Genomic DNA, 6000 nt, shown 5'->3' with positions numbered 1-6000 from the left:
CCATTCAACCATTTATTTTCTCTTTCTCCTCACTCTTATAGGTGTGAGCAGAGTAAGTAGTGAACTGGGAGCACCACAGAGGTCACCTCTGATAACTTGGTTGCAATCCTTAATATATCAACATATTTAGTAGGGAGCAAGGGCACTTTGGGTCACACTGCTGGGTTTTAAGCTACACTGTGATGGTTCCCTAATCGTGGATGTTCCTGTAGTTGCAATTGTGTTCATGCATCCCTTGATGTTTTCACACTGTTGCATTCTCCATGTCCTTTCTTATTCTCTATTTTCTCTTTCTCCTCTGTATTTTCTTGCCTGGAGGACACATCTTTGAATAGGAAACAAATTCATGGCCGGTATAAAAATGGCAGAAATCCGTTAACTTGTTTGCCTTGTCAGATAAGTCTTGTCATCATGATTGATGCAGCTGTGTAATTTTTAGCGTCATTTTAGAGCCTTTGAACAACACATCTGTTCTCTCATTATATTAAAGAGCTGCAGTAAGTTTGCATTAATGCTTTTTGCTCAGTGGTTAGTGAGGTATGTTTTAAATGTCACATACTTGAAGCTGGCCTTATAGTTAAGCTGCAGAATTCCTTTAGCATCCAACAAAAGCAAAATTGTTCAGAAGATCCAGCAAGTTAAAGGCAATCTGAGAAGAGCATGTGTTTGAAGAATTGGTTAAAAATGAATATTATCATTCTAATGAGAGAGAGAGTTAACATGATTAGGAAGAACAGAGTAAAATGTGAAATTTGGGTACAGAATACATTTGTTTTAGAAGACTAGGGGGCTTGAAAGTGATTCAGGAAGGGTTTAAAACAATACAAAACCCTGTTTGAACGAAGAAATGTGCCAGCAATTTTTAGTTCATATAATATTCCACCCAGGTGAATCAAGAAACAAAATATTGATAAAAAGAATCAATGTATTATCAAGAATGGGGAATATATGTAATTGCTGTCTTAAAATCAATTTTGAAAAAACGCAAGAGGTGATATGATGTGCATTATAATTCATAAACCAAGTTTGTTTAATTTACTAATGCACAGCAATTACATTTTCCCTTCGGAATACCTGTGTTGAGTCATGAGAGCATTTCCCCCTTATCTTCTGTGACTCAAGAATATGATGTAGCCTGGTAAAATGAAGTCTATTTCTGGCTAGTACCATAAATGGTCCACAAGTTGTTTCACCCACTGTCCTGGCTTTTGATGACCTTGCTGAAGGCCATAATCCGTTCTCAAATTCTTATTGTTTGTGTCCAAAAAGTGTGATAAGTAACCGTCTTTTTTTCTTTTTTACTAGATAGTAGACTACAGCTTTCTTTATGAGGCCCAGTATTGGTGGCTAAGGTTAATGATTTTTAAAAAAGGAAGCAAAAAGGAGACACAAACAGAATCCAATTATAAAGCTTATTTTAGGATAGGCTCCAGATGGAATGGGGAGGGGGAGTGCTATTGACAAGTCTGGAACACAAGGTGGCCAGTTCTTTGGAGCAGGAACAACATGCAAACAGATGATCTCCATATATTAGCCTCTCTCGCAAGGTTGCAAATGGATCTGTATGAGGTGAACATGGCAGCACAGTGGTGTGTGTGTGTGTAACACAAACATAAAAAACCAAGGGAAATAACTACCAGGAATGCACATTTATCTGCTTAATTAAGGAAATAAATCCAAGGTTGTGCAGGAGGAGTTGATGTGGCTACTTCCAGCAGCAGCATTGTCCTTTCCTGATGCTCTAGGAAGTCAGTTAGGTGCTGTTACCTCCTGCATGATCTTACGGTATCAACATGATAAGAAACCACAAAGCAGTGGTTCCTATGCTACTGAAGCAATGAGAAAAGGCCTTGGGAATCAAGAAAGCATGCTGTGCTACAAATAGAAAGCAGGAAAATTGTTTACAATATAACTCTGTAACTTCCCCTTCTGCAATTTACCCTTGGATGTATTTGCCCCATCCCCATACGGAGGCTTGTGGGACATGCAGTGGCAGATCTACATTTTGGGGGCCCTGAATCTCAAACTGTTATGGGGCCCCTGTCGCAACCAGCAACAAGGTCTGGATAACCATGGTTACCTTCTTCAATGGGGATGTTCCATGATGCAACATTGGGGCAAGTGCAGCTTTCTCTCAATGAAAGTGCAGAGTGTTTGAAGACTGGGACATTCACGGGGAAACCAAAATCCTTGTTTACAAAGCTATCGTAACTTTACTGTACTCTTGTGAAACATGCCATCTCCAACGCCTCGAAAGATTCCATCAACGATGTCTCCATATTTTTTTTACACATCACCTGGGAAGACAGGCAAACTAATGCCAGTGTACTGGAAGAAGCAAAGATCAGCAGTGTCAAAGCAATGATTCTTCAACATCAACTTTGTTGGACTGGTCATGTTGTGCGGATGCCTGATTATCGTCTTCCAAAGCAACTACTCTATTCCAAACTTACAAATGGAAAGCATAATGCTGGTGGTCAACAAAAGAGGTTTAAAGACACTCTCAAGGCAAATCTTAAAAAAAATGTAATATTAATACTGACAATTTGGAAACACTGGTCTGCGAGCGCTCCAATTGGAGAACAGCTTTTACCAAAGGTGTTGTGGACTTTGAAGACACTCGAACTCAGGACAAAAGGGAGAAACATGCTAAGTGGAAAACACGTTAGGCAAATACTCACCCCGATCATCTCCTGCCTGGTAACCTATGTCCACACTGTGGAAGGACGGGTTGAACCAGAATTCGCCTCTATAGTCACGTAGGGACTCACTGTTAAGACCGTGTTCATGGAAGACAATCTTACTCAGCTACACGTGATCGCCAAAGAAGAAGAAGAAGAAGAAGACAGGCTGGGAGGGGAATAACATTTAGCTTTGATGAGTACACTGAGATACCCTTCAGTGGCCTTGCAGTGTTATTTGGCTAGGGGTAAGCACTAGAGCGGGACCCGGGTGGCGCTGTGAGTTAAACCACACAATCTAGGGCTTGCTGATCAGAAGGTCAGCAGTTTGAATCCCCATGATGGGGTGAGCTCCCGTTGCTCAGTCCCAGCTCCTGCCCACCTAGTGGTTTGAAAGCATGTCAAAAGTACAAGTAGATAAATAGGTACTGCTCCTGCGGGAAGGTAAATGGTGTTTCTGTGTGCTACTCTGGTTCCCCAGAAGCAGCTTTGTCATGCTGGCCACATGACCCGGAAGCTGTACGCCGGCTCCCTCGGCCAGTAACGCGAGATGAGCGCTGCAACCCCAGAGTCGGACATGACTGGACCTAATGGCCAGGGGTCCCTTTACCTTTATGTTTAAGCACTAGAGCAATGCTACGGAGGCCCTGTGGAATTCAATCTGCCTGTGGACAACTATTGGAGGAAGGGTGTCCTTATTGCTATCTCCTGTCCACACATCTTCATGGTGGAGTTGCCCAGATAAGTAACACTGGGCAAAGCCACCATGGGGAGTTGACCCTTCCCTCCAGATGGGGAGGGATTTTCTCCTGCCTCCTATTAGGATTAGGGAGGATGAGGTTCCTCAAGAATTCTGCTTTAAAAAGTTGTGACCTTGTTTTGAGCCACAAACCTTGTATTATGTCTTCATTCTAAGTATGGGGGCAAATTCCAGTCATGATGCATAAAGCAGGAGAAATAATTATAGGAACAATTTATTTCAAGAAGCTAGCTCCCCCACCCAACTCTTCTTAATGTGTAATGCTTCTAAAAACACATTCAAAAATGTCTGCCTCTCAGCAGGGGTAGGTTCACTGGGGGCACATTACATCAATGTTTTTGGTATTTATATGACTCCCGGTAGCCTTCTAGGTTCATGACCACAATGGTGAGAAGAAAATGCCCTTTTCATAGTATTCTCCATACATCAAATAAAAATGGTGATGGCCAAAAAGAAGAAGAAAAGAAGTGGCATCCTTGGTATCTGGCCCTAGTCTCAGGGGTATTTCATAATTTGAAGTAACACTGAGTTTAAGCAAGGGCACTGTTTCAAACTCCAGCAAAATCCCACTGGGGCAAAGCAGTGCTCCTAAATGTATTCGGACAGAGCTATGCTATGAAAAACCACTGCATGTCTGGCAATTTTCTAAAAGAGAGAGAGAGAGAGAGAGAGAGAGAGAGAGAGAGAGAGAGAGAAGTCTTAAGAACATGAACAATTTCAACAATGCAGCTCAAATGAGCACCTTTAATTTAACCTTTTGGGAGCCCATTTTCATTGGGTGACATATAAATATGTCTTGGACTTGCATACCTGCTCGACAGGCTCTTGTCATTTTCTGTTTGGCATTTTGTTGCTTGAAGACAGTCCCTGCACTCCCTATGGAAGTGTGGAGACTGCATTAAAGCACTTGATTGCAGAAATCAGGAATTTTAAAATGGAAGTGGCAGGAGGCTTGAAAGAGTATTTGCAAGTATTACCCTCCCCCTTTAAGATCCGAGCAAGATCAAAGACTTTAAAGGGAAGTGGGGAGACTCACAAAGACTTTTCCAAGCCTCCCCACCAACTTTCCTTTTAAGTCTCTGAGATCAGGAGCTTAAAAGGAAAGCAGGAGGAGGATTGCAGACCCCTTTGCAAGTTGCTCCCCTACTCCTTTAAGATTGGAGTGCTATGGATTTTGAGAGGTCAGTGGCCACACCAAACTTCTCTCTCCCAACATAGCAGCTTTGGAAGAACAATTTTGTGGTGAAGGTGGCGGGGAATGAAAGAGTTAAATGCACCTCCCTGGCCATTGTGGACCCAGTCCTGATCCCCACCCCACAACTATGCACTTCAGGTTTCTTAAAAAGAAGCAAGATAAAATTATATGTTTCACAGCACATATAGTTTAGACCCAGGGCTAAGACTGTGTGTGTGTGTGTGTGTGTGTGTGTGCGCGCACACACACACACACACACAAAACTATCTATCATCTATCTATCTATCATCTATCTATCTATTTCTGGGCATTGTACCTTTGTACTTTGTTAGGGCTTGCTGAAAATTGTTGGGGAGGGGGAAATTGTGAGGGGGAAATTACAGTGCTCAAAATCCTTTGTGTGAAAGAATGTGCCCCCAATGTGCTTTAAAGGTATAGTGTGTACACAGCTTTGGTGTTACTTTACACTATATACTTATGCCAATTGCATAAGCATAAGAGTTATAATTTAAGATTTTTGTGGGGCACACAGATAAAGCTGAATCTTTTGGCTCCTGATTACTGGTACATATACATGTAGTCTGTTCATATGGACAAATCTGATTATATTAGAGTTTGTAAGGTTTAGGTGAGGGAGGTATCCCAGTCCACTTCTAGATCAACTTCAGTGGTTACAATTCACAGTGCTGGCTATCATGTTCTACATGGCAGGCAACCAGAATAAAGTTTCCTTTGGTATGATCCAGGGCAGGGCTGTCTCTCTGTGGCAGAACATCTGCTTTGCCAGTTGCAATTCCAACCGTCTTCAGAAATGTCCTTGGGAACCTTTTTCAGACACAGGGCTTCACTCCTTCATGGGGAACCTCTGGTGGCGGGGGAAGGGAGATGCCAACAATGAGCAGGGCCAGAGGCAAGATGGGTAGTGTAATGAATGTGACTCTTAGCTCAGTCCAGGACAGTTGGATTGGAGATATATTCCAGTCATGTGAAAGTGGAAAAAAAAATTATACAGTTAACCACATCTCTCCATCCTCCACCCTGGTAGGCAAGCGGTTCAGATTTCAAGGACACATTACAACCAAGCAAAAGCACTCAAAGAGAATGTGGTGCAGGGCTGGTGGGAAGGTGGCCTTGGAGGATAGAGCTTGTGAATAGTCTTGAAGACCAAACAGATAAGTTTTGTGGGGCACATTTAGCCTCTAGGCCTGAGGTTCTCCACCTCTGCCCCTGAGAACTACTGCTAGTCACTGTAGAGCAAACTTGAACAAGGTGGACCATCAATCTGCCTAACCACTGAGATCAGCAGGAGTGTCCTTTTGGCACCCATCAAAGGTGTTGTTGCCAGAAACATGGGAGAATGCCTG

This window comes from Lacerta agilis, chromosome 3 (genome assembly GCF_009819535.1).
Source record: "Lacerta agilis isolate rLacAgi1 chromosome 3, rLacAgi1.pri, whole genome shotgun sequence".
NCBI classification, from domain to species: Eukaryota; Metazoa; Chordata; class Lepidosauria; order Squamata; family Lacertidae; genus Lacerta; species Lacerta agilis.
The sequence above is the reverse complement of the archived record's forward strand: the minus strand, read 5'-3'. Positions refer to the sequence as shown.